This window comes from Canis aureus, chromosome 13, assembly GCF_053574225.1.
Source record: "Canis aureus isolate CA01 chromosome 13, VMU_Caureus_v.1.0, whole genome shotgun sequence".
NCBI lineage: Eukaryota > Metazoa > Chordata > Mammalia > Carnivora > Canidae > Canis > Canis aureus.
In genome coordinates, this window is record NC_135623.1 from 44,213,655 (window position 1) to 44,232,612 (window position 18,958).

The 18,958-nt window shown below is 41.1% G+C and overlaps 1 long non-coding RNA gene across 1 annotated transcript in view; it reads right to left on the reverse strand.

Annotated features, from left to right (window-relative positions):
* LOC144282382 (uncharacterized) overlaps positions 1 to 18,958 on the reverse strand; it is a 72,809-nt gene that overhangs the window by 14,470 nt on the left and 39,381 nt on the right. The window contains exon 2 of the long non-coding RNA XR_013350833.1: positions 17,976 to 18,095. This is a non-coding gene — a long non-coding RNA (uncharacterized LOC144282382). The remainder of the gene's footprint in view (positions 1 to 17,975; positions 18,096 to 18,958) is intronic.

Sequence of the window (18,958 nt, forward strand, 5' to 3'; positions counted from 1 at the left end):
TTGTTTACACCTGAAGTTACAGCAACACAACAGCATTTCACCAAGACGAGAGGTTCTAATTAAATACTGATATTTTCCAAATCCTTAATTATAATGGCTTACAGTTCTGCCTAAGGGCTTCTCTAGGAGCTAATTTGCTGGAATATTACCATTTACACTTTTTCATTTGTTGAAGATCTCATTCCCTTGCGAATTGCCTTTTTTAAGTTTGTCATAACTTCATTTGCCATCCTCTTTCTGGGAATGCTTCCTACCCCCCGTATAAGAAAGACTAGCGAGAAATTTGGCAAAGTTTCATTTTGTGTGGAATTCTTTCCCCTCCTGCCTGGCTTAAACGTTTTGGTACCCATTTCTGTACTGCAGCTGCAAAGAAATGGTTTTTGGCAAGGGGAATGCACGTGTGTTCCTTATTCTCTCCTGGAGTCCTGGGTCCCAGCAGCACATCCTCAAGCAAACATTTCTGGAGCTACAGGGAGCACAGAGAAGCAGCGCTTGATGGGCACTGAAATATTAACTAATGATGAATTGCCCCTAATCGGCAGGCACCTGGGAACTGGGACAGGACCATTCCTGCAAAATATGCCTGCTGGGCAATCTCCCAGGACACAGCTCCTATCAGTGGGACATACCTTCCCCCATGGCCTCCACTCCTACAACATTTACACCTGTTTACCTAGAGAAGAATAGTCCATCTTCGCCCCAGGCCCTTGGAAAAGGCTTAACTATCACCTGGGTGTGGGCTCCACAATCATAGTCCTCTATATTTCCTGTCGAGCAGACCCTTAAATGCGAGGGACTGTTGTACGTAGGCAGCTGATGGGAAATAAAAACTAATACGTGACTAGTCACCTCTTGTCCCCAGCATGGAGTCAGACCCCTAGAACTTTATCCTTGGCAAGGTGGACCAAGAGGTGAGCAGGGAGGTCAATGGAATAAGAACAAAGCATATTCTCTAGCCTCAAGTGAAAATGTGCTCCCCTGCAATCCCCAGGACTACAAGAGTCTGTCCAGCTCTTAGGAAACAATTCATGAAAATGGCCAGGTTTCTAACTGTCATCAAATACAGATAATTCATGAGATCCTTGAAGAAGATTAGAATGTGGATGCCATGGCCCTATTATTGAAACTGCCTTGCTGGTATATGTGTCCTTCCTACTTTGGAGAATTTCAGAGTCCAGTGCCCTCAACAAAAATCCAGGTACTCAGACCCATACTGGGCCCATGAAAATGAAAAGTCCATAAACTGAATATTGACAAAAGTATATCAAAACCTGAACGAGGGATCCCTGGGTGGCGCAGCGGTTTGGCGCCTGCCTTTGGCCCAGGGCGCAATCCTGGAGACCCGGGATTGAATCCCACGTCGGGCTCCCGGTGCATGGAGCCTGTTTCTCCCTCTGCCTATGTCTCTGCCTCTCTCTCTCTCTCTGTGTGACTATCATAAATAAATAAAAATTAAAAAAAAAAAAAAACCTGAACGAGCTTTGATTCTTTGAGCCCCACAGATTCTTTAAGATTTTTTCATACATAAGTTGCCAAATCTCCTGTAGTCCTGGGCTATGACCTAATGATTGGAATCACTAAGATTCCCTGAGGCATGGTTAAGAGACTCAAACAGAAAAAAACATCTAGTTAGATGCAATTATGCGTTTACCCAGAACAGAAAAGTCCCTATTGAAACCTCTAAAAATATATCTTAAATGCATGTCTAAATAAGGGGGATTTAAAATAAAAATGCTAATGGAAGTTGGAACCAGACAGATCTGGGCTTAAGTAGGGATTCGCCAGGAGTTATACAGTCTCAAATCACTTGAGCCTCAATTTCCTCATCTGTAAATTGAGTATAGTGGTACTTTTCTCAAAAGGTTATCAGGAGGATCCAATGAGACTATGTTTTCTAATGTTCAGCAAAGAACTCAGTGCTAACAAATAGATGCTGTACATAGTAGTTACATGATAGTAATATTATAATTATTACCATTAAATTAGATTTCAAAATCTTCACCATGATCCATAAGGTGAATCCATCATCAGATTCCTCCCCACGGTTGTAGAATGTGGGAGACAGAATTACAGCCCACAAGAAGAGTCCACACTCCAACCCCAGACTGAGTCTGATGAGGTATCATGCCTGTGTCTATGTTACAGTGAATGTGTTTCAGGGGTAACCAATTGACTTTAAAATAGGGAGAGGATCACGGATTATCCAGGTTGGCCCAATAGATCACATGAGCCCTTAGAGCAGAGGCGAGCAAGGCAGGCAGATTCAAACCCTGAGGAGGACTTACTCTGCTGTTGCCAGCTCGAAAATGCGAAGAGCCATGTGGATAATGTGAAAAAGAGGCTCCAGACACGAGTGAGGATTCTGACCCACAGAAACTGTGAGATAATAAACGGACGTCGTTTTAGGCTGCTAAATTTGTGGTGATTTGCTATGGTGGTAACAGAAAACTACAGCCATCTACTCCTTACCTGAACAGATTTTTCCAACCTGCCGCGCTCTTTCTACCTCAGGAATTTCGGAGGCTGCTCCCTCTTTCTCCAACTTTACACCCAACTAACACCTACTCATCCTTTTTGCATCAGCTCAAGTTTCATCTCTTCACAGAAGCAGTCCTTGGATTTCTTATCTAAAATGCTTACCGGCCCCCGCCCCCCCAACCACCACTTACACTTTCTGTCAAGACGCTGTTGATCGCTTCCCAAGTCTTTGTCGGAATTTGTAATTATCCTATTTGGTTTTTTTCTTGTTTATTTTACCCTACTTAACTGTAAATGCAGCATATGCCACAACTCAAAAAACCCACGACTAAATGAACGTGGGTTAATGCTTTACCTCACTAAATCCTTATGAATTATACCAAGTGAGGGAGATACTATTATTACCCCATTTTACAGATGAGGAACCTTAGAAGAGATTAACATTCCCAAGATCACACAGCTCCTACGTGACTGAACACATGAATGAACCCATTAGTTTAGGTTCTTAAATCTCTGAGTCTTCATGCCCCACCCACCCCCCACCCCCCCCACCGACATAAGTTCTACAAGTGGGAAAATACCAACACCACAGTGAGCCAACAGATGTTACTGCCTTGAATTCAGATGCGTAGAGCACGCTAACAGACACTTCAAGACGGCCTTGTGACACAGCAGCTGAGGCACAGCACGGCCCGTGTTAGAATCCTAGGGCGGCCAAAACAAAGTGGGTGGCTTAAAGTAGCAGAAATTTATCATATCGCAGTTCTGGAGGCTGGAAGTCTGAAATCAAGGTGTCCTCATGGACACGTTCTCCCCAGAAGGGAAAATCCTGCCTTGTTTCTCCTTAAATTCTGGTGCTTTGCTACAATCCTTGATGGTCCTTGGCTTGTAGAGACATCACTCTAGTCTCAGCCTCCACTGTCATGTGACATGCTGCCTTTGTGTGTCCACATCCAAATCTCCTCCTTCCAGAAGGATGGCAGTCATCTGGATCAAAGGTCCACCCTGCTCCAGTATGACATCACGCTTAGTGCACCAGTTACACCCGCAATGCTTCTATTTCCCAATAGTCATGTTCTCAGGGACTGGGGGTTATGGGGGAGGGATTACAATATGGGATTTGGGTGTTTATCAGAAGGAAGCGTGATCTCCATGTCTGCGTGGTCCTGCCCCCCTCTCTGCTTACGCAAGGCTTCTCATCACCCAGGGAGGCCACAGCGGCTGGGGTCAGAGGCTGCTGCTGCTGCCATGCTGGCTGCGACAGGAGGGAGCAATTAGGGGAAAGGCTTGTTTGTGAAAGCCCAGCTCTGACTTCTCATTACCTTCTCCCTCGCTCCCTGCCTCATCCTTGCTCTCTGCCCAGGCTCTTGGGTAGTCATTTATGGGAAAGCCTGGGATGGGCATGTGGGATGGTGAACGTGTGAGAGCACCATCTTGGACATTTGATTCAGCAAATGACGTTTTTTTTACAAAAGCACTTGCAGAAATCTGGTTGACTCTCTCCTTTCCTGACAGCTCTAACTGGAGACAAAAATAGAAACATGTACAGCAACCACCAAAATTAATGGAGCCACATTATTAAATGCTAAAATACCCTCTCCTAGCTCTGCAGCCAGTCACAACTCATATATGTTTTATTGTGCTAGTAAGAGACCACAGCGCAGCTTGCAGTGTGACTTTGAGGTCACTGAACACGGGGAATTCTCCAACTGTTTCGCAGCTACCACAGACCATGTGTGTGAAGCCTACATATTTGCGGGGGGTGGGGTGGGCGGGGGGAGAATCTATGTTTTAAAATTAGCCAGTCAAAATTTTCCAATAATAGAAAAATGTAAGATGAACCCCGTGAAATATGCTCCGGGGCATCTACTACATATTGGGCCTGGAACAAAGGACCTCTGGCTTTTAGCAAAATATGTGTTATGTGCCTTGTGCATTCCAAGCATTCCAAAATAGTAATTAGATATTTTAAGCCAGTATGGCTTGGGTACTGGCAAAGAGAACAAGCCTCTGCCCTTTGCAGTGCAGTGACATGCATTCACCCAGGAGTGCCTAGATCTTCAGGGAGGTTTGAGGAGTCCAGGGAAAGGAATAGGGTGGCCACAGTAACAAAGGAGCATTCTGGGGACACAGGGTCATGGTTGTCTATCAATCGATCAACACTCGGCAAACGTATACCCCACAGCTCACCTTGAATGTAATAACCTGCAGACACATTTACCGTGGAAGATATGAATAGGGATTTCCTTTGAGGTAAGATGTGAATTTGCCCCTTTGCTATAGCTCCCCAAGGTCCTGTTTTGCCACTGATCTGTGGCATTCTTTTACTGGACCATAGCCAACCTCAACTGAGGCAGAGGAAAGGTCACTAAATAATTAGCCCCCTACTTACTTGCAAATGGAGGGGTTTTCCCAGCCATTTCCAATGCAAGTTGCAGCATTTTTACCGGAAGCACTACTTTATCAGGAACAAATATGTTCAAAGATGTTCATATGAACAGATTTTCTGCTCGATAGATGATGCTTGCTCAGAACTTAGCTTTGGGTGTCCCCAGTAATTTCCCATTACACCCTGTGATGTAGCTGTCACAGGTCAAAACAGAGTAATGGTTAATTCCTATAGTGAAGAAAGAACAATTGGAAAATCCATAAAATGTCTCTGTGTAGCTTTGAGGAAGCAAAAGGATAATTGTGAGAATAATCCATATTCCTGAATTCGTTGTCAATAATTAAAACTCACATATCACATTTAAATAAAATTTGAATTTTTGAATTGGCTTTAATAAGTGGATGATCTGGCCACCCTGGGCCTTTCCTCATTTTAACAGTCAGAATAGTCCTATTTCACCACAGTCCCCACCTACTTGACTCATTTCTGTTACCTGTCTGACCTCTGTGGGCCTTTCAATTTCTGACCCTGATTTTGTCCCTCACCAACGCCAATTTGTTTCTATAAGGAAAAGCCTCTATATTGATTAAAAGTTTTCAGGACATTAACCTGAATTTTCTTAGCCTTGGTCACTGCATGTGAAATTCAATACTCAAACTATCCCAAAACATCTTCAATTGCTATTCAAGTCAGATGCATTTACTTAAACAAGCAATTAGCCTTGGCATAAAAGGCTGAAAAGAAATGAAGTTCATGAATCTGCTACTTGTTCTTCCCTAGATGATGCCATTAGTCATTGTCCAAGTGTTGATGTGTAGCAAATATCATGCCAATTCTGGTACCAAGGAGATTGGAGATAGGAATGTCTAATGTTTCAGAAAACTCAACAGGGCAGAAGATGGAATTGGCTAAGAAATGGCAAATTTTTTAAATGTCTACTGCGCATACAATGCTCTACCAGGCAGGTTGTGGGCTTGAGGGGAGGGGTAGAGATTGAGAAAATAGACCCCCAAGTTATATCGTGTATACAGTTGACTCTTGAACGATGTGGGGGTTAGGGGTATTGACCCCGTGCACTGTTGAAAATCTACATATAACTTTTGACTTCCCCAAAGCCTAAGTACTAAAAGCCTACTGTTGACTGGAAGCCTTACAGATAACATAAAGTCAATTACCAGATATTTTGTATGTTTTACACAGTATCTATGGTGTTCTTACAATAAAGTAAGCTAGAGAAAAGAAAACATTTCTAAAAAAATTTTTTAAGATCTTATTTACTTGAGAGAGAGAGAGAGAGAAAGAAAGGGAGGGGCAGAGGGAGAGGGAGAGGCAGACACCTTGCTGAACAGGGAGCATGACTCAAGGGGCTTGATCCCAGGATGCTTCGCTGATTGAGCCACCCAGGAACCCCACTAAGAAAATCTTAAGGAAGAGGAAATTCATTTACAATACTATATTGTATTTGCTCCCAAAAATCTATGTATAAGTGGACCTGCACAATTCAAACCCATGTTGTTCAAGGGCCAATTATATATTAGATATATGAATATGAATAGACATATGTAGCATACACATGTCATATATATATGACATTCTTGCCATTGGTTGAGAAATCAATGACTAGTATTTAATGTAAAAGTATGATTTAAATATTTCATAGCTTAAATTTTAATTTTTTTAAAGATTTATTTATTTATTAGAGACACAGAGAGAGAGGCAGAGACACAGGGGGAGGGAGGAGCAGGCTCCATGCAGAGAGCCCAACGTGGGACTTGATCCCAGGTCTCCAGGATCACGCCCCTGACTGAAGGCAGCGCTAAACCACTGAGCCACCAGGGCTGCCCAATATAGCCTAAATTTTAAATAAGAAAGACAAATTCACTGTGTTATCTAAAGTCTCTATAGAAGATTCATAGATTATAAAATTTATGTACAAACGTGCTAAAAAAATTCAAGAGTATTTAGTTATTTTCACCTCTCTGCATGGAAACAACAACCAGCGTTGCCTATAGAGTATTCTCTATGAAATTTGATTCAAGTTTGTCAAAAGGGAAAAGATGGTAAAAGTCCGCACGTATTTTACTATTGTCTATGGTGAAGGAGAAAGGAACACTGTGTAGACATGGCTTACAGGCTCCCATCTTCCTTCTTTTCTCCAAATCCCTACACTTTCCCTACCCTGGAAGGCACCCTCCCAAACCCAAGATCCAGCACCTGTCCTCCCCTTGGAAGTCATAAGCCATGAACTGGAGCTGGGGTGACTGACTGCTTCTTCTCTTGGACAGAAGGCTTATCCAAATGCAAGGCTTAAAAGAAAGAAAAATTTAAAAGCAAACACTAATACTCAAGCACTTATAGAGTAAGCCTTTTATTTCACAACTTAAGCAAGGACCTGACTGAAACAGATATTCTTGCTAAATCTTAAAGAATGTCCCCCCATCCTGCCCAAAGAGAAAACATTTTGACTCTGTTGTTTTGTAAAAGACTGGGGAGGGATGATTTGCTGTACAATTACATTTGTTGATTTATTAGATAAATATTTATTGAGTACCTACTGTGTGGTAGGTTATATGCCAGATACTGGGGTTATAAAAATGTGCCCCTGACATAAAGGACCCAGCCCAACAGGAGTCAAACATAATAAATGCTAAAATAACAGTATACACAGTATGGAAGTATTTCAGAAAAAAAGGCATAGTGGATGTATTAATTAGCTACTGCTGCATGACAAAGCACCCCCAAACCTAGACTCAAAACTCCAATCATTGATAATTCTCTCATGTCTAAGAGTGAGCTGGATGATTCTGCTGATCTTATAGCCTGACTCAATTATGCATCTGTGGTCAGATGTTGGATGTTTAGTCCAAGATAGCCTTGGCTACAACAACCTAGGCTGACTCGGTTCTGTTTCACGTGTCTCACTTTCTAATAGGATTCCCTGGACACGACCTCAGAAAAAAAAATACAGAGAATCAAGAGGGAAAGAAAGCAGAAACTGACCCATGCTTTTTTTTTAAGCCTCTGCTTGAGACAAGTTTGTTACTGTCCCACTAGCCAAAGCAAGTCACATGAACAAGCCCAGTGTCAATTTGGGAAGAAACTGTCAACTAACAGAACAAAGAACGTAGACCCAGGGAGGCCATTTAATTAGGGTCATTGATGCAATCAACCTATCAGTGCGGAAAGAAGAAAGGATATGTGGGACTGTTTTCATAGGATGAATAGAATTTTACAAAGTACAGACAGGGAAAGTGATTCCAGGTGTAAGAGGAACAGAAGCACAGTCTCTCCACCATAAGGGAGAGACAGGAAGAAAGAAAGGAACCAAAAACTAGGAGACCAGTTAGAAGCTATTGTGGTTGTACAAGTAATAAATAATAGTTATTGTAATGAGGATTGTACAAGTAATAAATAATAGTTATTGTAATGAGGATTGTACAAGTAATAAATAATAGTTATTGTAATGAGGACTTAGGATAAGGTGGCAGACGCAGGGAAGGCAAGAAGAGAAGGGATTCAGAGGCATCATGAGAGCAGAATCTCCAAGAATGAATGGGTGTAAGAGTAGGAAGACAGAAGAATCAAATGTGAGCTGAGGTGTGTTGAGAATCTGAGTTGATGACAAGGCTAGGAACAGGTCACAAAACTGGAGTAAGTGTGGGGGCAAAGAGATAGGACAAGTTCTGTTTCTGTCATGTTGATTTACAGGTGTCTGCTATAGTAGTGAGATCTAGTACTCTGCCATATAGAGAAGAAAATTTTTGAAGATTAATGAACACTGCTCAGGGCGGTTGTGGTAAATTGGAAAGAGCCATGAATATGGAGCTAGAACTGCTGGAGTCCCAGCTATTCCCCTTATTAACTGTGTAAAAACATGAGGATAAAGCAGAGAAGAAAATGGCAACACAGGGGGTTACCGATTGTTCATTTACTGATACGTTCTGAATCCCTTGTCTTTGCTTTTGCTCTAATGCAGCCTTTTCCCTCAGTCTGCATCACCTGCTCATTTATAAAAACCAGCCATGCCTACAAAATCCTAGGAGAAATAAAAAAAGATCTGTGTATCCAGAGGGACATGCATTTCACCTACAGGTTTCAGAAACCATTTGGGATTTTTTTAATATCAATGAGCTCTGTTCAGATAAGCTACTGCTGTAATTTTTTTTCTTTAAGCCTTTAAGTTACTGTAATTTAAAAAATAACCTCAGCTATTTTGCATTTATATTAAGACTTATTTTTGCATTATTATTTCATCAGGAAAAACTTGACTCAAATAACTTTTAGATATGATTTCAAAAAAAAGGTTACTGAGTTTGTAAATGTGATTAGATTGGATTTGGATGCTAAAAAGTTTTCCAGAGAAACATATGTACAATTTTATGTTGAAAGTATATAGAGAAGCAGAGAGCCATTATACCAAAACTGACTCCACAGACCACCTTCATCAGCATATCTATTACAAAAATCGAAGTTAACTCTGGAGTGAAGAGAGCACAGAATTACCAAGGAGCCTTTGGAATAATTGCATTTAGTCAGGCCAAACACATTCCTGGACAGGAGTGAATTTGAGCTGGGTTTGAGGGAGTAGAGCATAAGAAAGAGAAAACAATGCCGAAGGACTAGCAAGGGAGATGACCCATCATGTGCTGTATGACCAGTAAGCATTGGCGACTGGAATGAAGAGTTAAGGGCAGAACCCTGAGGCCATTGAAAACCCCTGAATCGGCATGTGAAGATCAAATTCATTAGAGCTTGGCCTTTATAGTTTCTCTAGACCTGTCCCTTTCCTCTCCAAGCTTCTCTCCCTACTCCAGTGAGATGTCGCCACCTCACTATCCCACCAACCCACTGTACTTCAGAACTAGAGTTGGCTTCTGCTATGATTGGGAGTATGGTTCTTGATGGTGGCTCTGTGGTAGTGTCACCTGTGAAGCTTTGTCAGCCCTGCTATTTGTTTTTAATATATCTGTCCTCCCTCTCCAAAAGACAGAGGACAGATATATTAAATTCCTTGGCATCAGAATGTAAGTTTAATGCAAGTGTGTGGAGAAAATGGTAAAGAAAATCAACATTTGTTTTGAGGGCGATTTTAATGAATCCCATAATGATTGACACCTCTCTATAAAAACATGATGCATAGGTCACAGAGAGACATGCATTTCTTCTCCTTGTGGCAGATTAATGACTTTTTGAAAGCTGCCACCTTTGAGAGGCTGTGAGAAGGATCATAGGGAGAGATTGTCTAAGAATATAAGTCAGTGATTCTCTCCCTGTCTTGTAGCATCTCTCAGAAACGCCTGCTTGGTCTGTAACTCAGCTACACTTGCTGTGGGGTTGTGCTCTAAAAAAAAAGGACATTAGACTTCAGTTGTTCTCCCTTTTAAAGGGGCTAGCCTGTGAGGAGGGTGAAACAGTCCAAAGTTGGTTGCCAAATAGTCTGCGTGTAGATGTCAGCTGTTGAAAGTCGTTAGGAACACAAGCTGTGAAGGTGAGTGCAAGGACAGCCCTTCTCACCAACACCCTTGAGGGTGTCGTCAAGGGTCCCCAAAATCACTCTCAGTTTCAACAATCCACTAGAAGGACTCACAGGACCAGAAAAACTGTTTTACTCACTATATGGTTAACAACAGTGAAGAGATACAGGTCAACATCAACAAAGAGACCAAGCACAAACTTCCAGTTGTCCTCTGCCAATGGAGTTATACAGATACACTTCATTGTCCCAGCAACAACATGTGACAACACATATAGAGTATTGCTGACCAGGGAAGTTCACTGAGCTCTAGATTCCAGGGTTTTACTGGAAGTCTCTTCGGCATGGAGTACCCTTGTGGCTGACTTTCATTACTCAGCCTCTGGGACCACCAAAGGTCAAACTGATATCTCACCGTCCAAGGCCTTCACCATAAATCACAATGGTATGGTTCAAGGCCACAGGTAAACAAAGACACTCTTGTCAAGTAGAATATCCCAGAGTCTTAGAGGTTACTTCTCAGGAACCAGTCACGAGCCATACCTTTCTTTGGAATGTGTGGGGTTTGAACATCCCAGACCTGCTAAGTCAAACCTTAACAGCCCCAAAGGGGAACAATTCAGGATCTACTTTTAAGGTCATTCACTGGAAATATCCTGCTCATCTTTCCAGGAAGGGGAGCCCTGCTCTGGAGATCCCCACATTCTTTATTCTTACAGTGAAAGCCAAAGCTGAGGTCCATACATATATACCTTTGAGTTCACAATATTATGTATGTAAAGCACAATACTTTGCAACCCATAGAAGAGAATAATAATTCTCTTAATAGAAGAGCATAATGTATATGAAAAAAATAAATGAAAACCTAAGTCTTTCAATATTCTCTATGCTAATTAACCTTCTGCTAAACATTTTGAAAAGTCAAGAAATAATCTTTAGCCTTGAAATAGTCTTTGACTTTCAGTATTTTCTTTTTTCTTTTCTTCTTCCATACACATGGCTATCAGATTTATTTGTTTTTAATGCACACGTCATGGAAAGATTGAACTTTTGGAAGGCCTCAAATATAAGTCAAAACATCTTAATACAATTTTTCAAGAGAGAGATTAATATAATAAAAATAAGACAATTCATTTCTTCAGATTTTACCCTGGTCTGTGAAATCTGACGGATTTTCTTAATAAAAAATTCTGAAGACCTTTCTCTGTTTTTTGCTGCTTACTTTGAAGTGCTTACAAATTAGATCTGTGCTCTTTGATCCAGGTTGATGTCTTTGTGTTTGTGTTGAATACTTCTTCCAAAGGGCAATGGCAGCTTCTAGATATGCTAAGAATCCTATCTTTTTATGGATTGAGAGGAAAACAATCTGCAACATTCAGAGAACTGAACAAAGACTAGAAGTTTGCTTTGAACCTGGGACTCTCCCACACCGTACCCAAGCCCATGCCAAATTTGTACAGGTGTACAACACATGAACAGATGAACAAATGTGATTATAAGAGCTCTTAGGATGCACCTGAGCCCATAATGCATTTCTCCCAAAGTGGACTTGTGCATCTGTTATGAACTTGAAGTATTTGTTTACTTGCCAACAAAAAGCTATTTAAATTGCTAAGCTTGTACTCTATTAGGTTTTAAGGTTTTAAAAAGAAAAAAAGAAAGAAAGGAAAAGAATAAGATGAGATGACATGACAGGAGTGTCACCATGTGCTCAATGTCTCCCCAGGAGCACAGAGCTCAACAGAAGAGGCATAAGATTTGAGATGTCCTAACTTTCAGGATATTACAGTCATCTTATCACCATCCTTTTGTTCCGAGAATGCACTGTTACTTAAGGAGAATTTCAAATTGTAAAGGTTATTTAATGTGGCTTTTGTAATAAGGTTTGTTGAAAGCAAAAGAAATATATATGTTTATTTGGAAAATAAATATGGAAAGCATGTCCCCCACTCCAGACCCTGGATATTATTAAAGGTATTCTCTTTATGGGGTCCCTCTCCTCCTTCTCAGTCACACCCATGCCCTAGATTCTTGCTCCTCTACCTACTTGGCATTCTCTCAAATCTATTTTTCTATACACTCCTCCAATTTTTCACTCACTGAACCAATGGGTTTTAATGCCTACTCAATCAGTCCCTGCCTCCATGGAGCTTAAATTCAAGTGGGGCAAAACAGATCATTAACATAATGTATACGCACATAAAGTATGAAGGTGCTAAGTGCTACAGAGAGAAATAAAACAAGGTGAAGGGGATGAGAAAGTGCCAGAGGGCTAAAACAGAACTTTCCTGTAATCCTGTTTCCCTTTGGCCTTCTTGGCTGTACTGACTCAGCTTGATTCGTTGCTGGGAGAAAGTAAATCTCTTCTCCTTTCTTCCTTGCTTTCTCACTAGCACATACAATGTGCCTATAATATCTGATACTTGTCATATTATTTATTTTAATCCTCAAAACAACCTATTTGCAGAAAAGAAGCCTCAAAAATGTAACACAGTTAATTCAAGTAGCTACTTAGTAACAGAATAGGAATCTCGAACCCATGTCCTCTGAAACCAAGTGGCCTAGACTTTTGTACCTGTTACCATTCCCATTGTTTGACACCAGAAAGAAAAACTGAAGGTAGGAATATCAGGCCAGGTGGGTGGAGGACAGAAAGCCCCAGGTACAATGGCAGAAGTATCATTCATAAGGGAATAGAAGTAAGCTGTTTCAGAGCATACAATGGGCACTCAACAAATGCTTATTGAATGTCTGTTATGTGCCAGGTGCTAGGAGTCATCATCTACTTTGCCTGCAAATAAGATGTGTTAGAGTCAGATCGATAGACAGAGGCAGACTGAGGAATACATGTTTTAAATAAGAACAGGATATCAGATTAATAATTGTCTCTTGGATCTGTTAACTTTAATGGAACCTAGAAAAAATATATTAATATACGGAAAGGAAGAAGAAATAAAGGACATAGGTAAGTGTAAATAAACTAAATTTAGAACTAAGGGCGACATTAAGTTTTAAATCAGAGTGCTCACCATTACCTTAACAGTGAGTTCAGTGAGGTAAAGGAAGGCAATAGCATTAATCACTGTAAATTTTTCCCAAAAAACTTTAGAAGAGAGCTTGTGGGAAAGAGCTATGGTATAATGGATCAAGCATAGGATTTAAGACTTTCCCATCCTGACTCTGTCATTTAGCAGTTTTGTGACCTTTATCTATAAAATGAAGTTAATAATCCTTACCCAGCGGGGCTGGAATTGCATAAGGTCACACATGTGAATGTGGCATCAAGTGAACATTTTCGTCAGAGCTCTTGCTACTTCAGGGGACAGAAATGCAACTCCAAAGGTTATTTACTGGCTTGTATGACTTTAAAAAATGCAGTGCTGGTGCTTTAGGTATGCCTAGAGGCAAGAACTCAACTGATGTCACCAAGAGCCCAGCTCTCTCCATCCCTTGGCCATGCTCTCATTTGTGCTAACTTTATTCTCAGGTTGGCTCTTCCCTTGGGGGAACAAGATGGCAGCTGGCAGTTCCAGACTCAAATCTTCAGTTACAGAGCTCATCTACCATAACTCAACCCCAGCTTTAATAGGGCTGTCCTTGGCCTGGCCAGGTCATGGAGCTACCTCTAAACCGTTATTATAGACAAAGAAATTCTTCACTTTGATTTACTTGTTTGGGGTTATATGGTTTGCTTGGGAGTCAGAGATAAAGTCAACTTCAATTGATCTACAAACCCTAAAGGAGACAAAGGCAATGTCTAGGGGAAATGCTGTTGTGAAAATGAAGAATATAAGATCATGAAACCAAACTAAATCCACCAGTGCAGAAGATCAGTTAGTATTGTTGCATCTGGATCTGCTGGGCTTGGGTGTCATGTCTCTGAATAGACCAGAAATAGAAACCAGCTCCCGCGCTAATCATGTTTTCTAAATAATGTTTCTTTTGGAGGAAAATGTAATAATAATAATACTGCTTTCTCTGAGCACAGAGAGCCCACTCAAATAGCCTTATGCTTCAGGAAAAAAAAAATCATCACTAAGCGAGAAAAATGCATTTCTTGCTTGGCTCATGAGCCGGGAAGAGGATATTGGAATATTAATATTTAGTGCATGTACCTAGAAATGACCCTCTATGCATAAATATGCCTTAGCAACTCCATTTATACCTATATCAAGGAAAAAAATTAAATTATGATATACTGCTGTGAAGAAATGAAATGAAACACCAGACATATATTAAACTTAAAGAATAGAAATGAACCCACAACACAAGAAAATTTGGAATCTCACATACTCCGCTTAATATCGATTTCTGTGCGTCCCTGTTTCTATAGACTAGTTATGAACTTGGTGACATACAAAATTAATAACTTTTTACCTTTCCCTTTGCCTAAAGAACTTGATAATATGAGTCTCTCCCATCTTAGACACAGCATCTTTCTCTTCCACTCAATTCCTTCCTTGTTTCACAGCCAAGATTCTAGAAAAGGCAGACCATGCTAGCTCTTTCTACTTTCTTGCTCTTGCCCCCATTCAAGCTCATGAAAATCTAGTTTATCCTTTTTTTTCAGTAAGGAGCATTTTCCAGGTTCAACAGATCCATTCCAGTCTTTTCATTATGTAACATGTCCATAGCATTCTCTGCTTCTGGAAGCGCTCCTTCCTTGATTTCCATCTCATCAGACTCTCTGGTTTCCCTTCTACTTCTCTGGGTGCCTCCTTCCCTCCAGGTACCCCTTACATATGGCTTATCTGAGCTGGTTCTTACTCTACACATGCTCCCCTAATCCCATGTCTTCACTGCCCCATATATGCTGACCCATCCCAATCTTTATCTCAAGCACAGACTCTCTAGCCAAGTGCCACTAGACATCTCCACCAAATTATCCCACACTTGTGTGGACTATTTTAAAAAGAAGACCAGGAAAAGAGCCCTGTATATTGGGAAATAGCAATATACAAAAGATGTGATGGAAGATAAGAATACCTGACACAGCTCAGAAAGATATGAAAACCAAGTTATGGATGTCCAGGCAGCCAGAGCAAGAAAGATTTTTTTGAAAGGGAAAGAAGGCACCAAACTATTACGTGCAAGATGGAGTAACACGAGGACTGAAGGTTATCCCTTCAAATTAACCACTAGAAGCTCCTTGGTGATCTTGACAAAAGGCATTTCGGTGGTTAGGACAACAACTAGACAGTGGTGGGTTCAGGAGTAAATAAGATGAAAGTAGAGAACATCAGCCATTCTTCTAAGAACTCCACTGAGAGAACAGAAATAGCTAAATGGAGATGAGGGGCAAGGGAGCATTTGTTTATTTGGTTGGTTGAATGGGTGGTAGTTTTTAAGCTGGGAGAGAGCTGAGACTGTTTACTAAAGGGAATAAGAACAGTGTGGAATTAGAAAAGGGCAATCCAGGCATCAGAGAGAGGTAGGGGTGGTGGCTCCACTTCCCACCACCACTGTGTTCTATCAGAAACACAGCTTTGTGTTTCACTTCCAGGGCTTTCGGTAATTGTTTATTGTGCACAGGTTAAAATTTAATCCTCAGCGTGGCATTTAAATGATATCCTCAAGGTCTGATTTCATCTTTCCCATGTTACATCCCACAAGTCCTACTCAGAATGATGTTGGATCCTTCCCTTACTTCTTTCTCTTGTCTTTTAAGACCAGTTCAAGTTTAGTTTCCCCTTGGTTTACTCCAACTACCTCAGTTCTCAGCAGTTACTCCCTTCTTTGACACTTCTGTAGGATTTATATGGTTCTTCACTTTCCCTGACTGTTGTCATGATTCACCCACTCATGTATACATTTCTGCTCCCTAATCAGTTGTCTGTCCATGAAGGGCTTTGCCCATCAACCTCCAACAGAACCCTTCGCTTACATTGTGAAGCCGTTGTATTAGGAACACCCATGATAGAGAGTTCTCGGAAACATTTGCAAAGGCTGACGTTGACTCTATGCAGGTCACCAGTGACCTTGTGGGAATAACTGATGGGTAGAGTGGGGAGCAACAGGAGCCAGGTAAGACATAAGACACATAAGTCAGCAAAAGGGAATGAGCAATCCTAGAAGGGTTGAAGTCTTTTGATAAATAGTTATTGAGCGACTACTGTGAACAGAGTGTTACCCTGGATATGAAGATACAGCAGTGAAGAAAGCACATTTCTCTGCCCTCAGAGAGCTTACCATCCGAATAGCAGATAGACATTAAACATGTAATGTTAAATGTGACAAGTGGAGAAAAAAGGAAAGATTACTAGGAGTCTATAGTGTCCCCTATGTATTCCTGGTGGCTTGAGCACAACCTGATGTGTAGTGGGTACTCCCTGTCTTATAGGAAGGAGAGAAAATAGTAAGGAGGGAGGCAGAGAAGAGAAAGAAAGAAGGATAAAAAGGAAGGAGAAAGGACATTAATTATGAATCCCAATACCTCATATGTAATTGGTGGTTGGGATAAAAACTGCAAAGTCAAAAAAAAAAAAAAAGGGTCAACCCATTTGTTCAGAAAACAGTTAGGTACCTACTGTGGTGGGGTTATTTTCCATTTATTGGTAAGACATCGAACAAAAAGATTTAGATTGCAGCGAAAACAGAAGGAGGCCTTTGAACAAAATAACTTCTAGAATTGCTTGTTTGCTTCTCTAAAATCCTGGACCTTGGTCATCAACTCTATTTAACAGGGTCCTACACACCTTAGTTTGTTGGGTGGAACTGCTGACGTGAAGATGAGTTTTTTGAAGGAACACCAAGTGGAGCAGATAAATTGTAGCCACTCACTAACTACGGATTTCCTGTTTGTGAGACACAGCGGTATGCTTCTCTCTCTAAAAAAGACCAGAATTTGGGATATTTCATGGATATCCAAATCCTGAGAGAAGAAAGGATGATAAGTGAGAGATACCTCCAATGGAGCAGCTGCTGGTAAACAGTCAGCTACCATATCAACATGTGAAACTGCATCATGTGTCACATTATTTGTCATTTTAATGCAGTCATATAACCACCAGATTACAAAGTTAAATTTATGTAAATCATGTTTTGGAAATTACTGGAGCAGACTGTGGGGGCTGTTTGTACTCAATCTGCTAATGAAAGGACCCATCTCCCTAACAGAAAATCAAATGAAGGAAATATTTTGCTGCACTTCCTTTGGTCTATTTTGAAGATGTAAAGGATTCTGTTAAGAATGTTTTCCCCCAAAGGCTTTAATTTGGAAGAGATGGGGGGTGGAAAGAGAAGTCTGTGTTCATCCATTGTTAAACAGGCCACCTTGGGAGCTGGGGAATGTTCCCTTTGGTTTATGGTCTATTCGGCAAGGCTGGTGGTTTTTCTGCTCCCAACTGATTAATCTATCAAACCCCCAATGTTTTCAAGGAACCACAGACTACTCAAGCAATCGTTATGAGAATGATGTCCCTGCATTATGAATCTAACATTCATTTTCGTAGATGGCAGCATGACTAATGATAATGCTTCGCATTTCTATAACAATTTACAGTTTCCAGACCACTTTCACATTGATCATCTCATTTGATTCTCACGACAATCCTGTGGGGTCTGGAGGGGAGGAATTATTGTTCTTATATTCCAAATGAGGAAGAGAACCCGAGGCTCAGAGGGGATGTCACCTACCAGTCGAGTAAACTGTGAAGTCATAACTGTAACATACACCTTTCGATACTGATTTTAGTGTTCTTTCCATAGACAATTTCCCAAAACAGTTTCTGAAGAACCATGGTCTTGAGAGTCATGCTGTGAAAACAAAACTATTTCTGAGCATATATACATTTCAACTATATATCTATATATCTATCTATATATATATACACATACATATTAAAATACACAGTAATGTGTGTACTAGACACAGATCGTATCACTTGTATCAGCTGATGTTCACTGCAGGAGACAGAAACCACTCTAGTATTTCAAGCAGAAAAGGAATTTCATACAAGAAATTCAGTGATTACAAAATCTTTGGAAGGACAGGAGGAGCAGAAGTCAGGGGCTGCCGCAGACTACTCAGCTCAAGAGCCCACATGCAATGTTGCCACAATACGGATGTCTGGAAGCTGTGATTGTCACACAACTGAGCCAAAACTGCCTATAAATAATCACAGCCTTGTGACCTTTCTTCCCAGCAACAACAGCAGGAAGATGGCCTACCTCTCACACTCACTTTCCAAACTTCATAGGAATGCCCATGACAAGCAGAACCAAATTCTCATTGAGAATGTTAGTTGCAAGGCAGTCTGAAAAATGTCATTTTCCAAATGGGGCTGGGGGGTCTCTATCATACCCCTTTTAAAAATGTATGGTGCTCATTAACATGGTGAGGCTATATAAAAAAAAATCCTGCAGTAAAGGAAACTATTAAACTTTAATCTTGCTAAACTCAGCTTTTCCCCCAAATTACTTGGCCACGGAGCCCTTTATCCACAGCCCTGCATTAAGCAGAACACAGTCTGGAGAGGTGGCGCTGCAGCCACAAGTTCACCAACATGTCAGGTGAGCAACCGATCAACAAGAGCCGGGCCGGCGTGTATGGCAAGCGTCCGGTGGGCCCGGGCAGCTGAATGGGCCGATTCCCACCCACAAAACAAACAGATCCATCA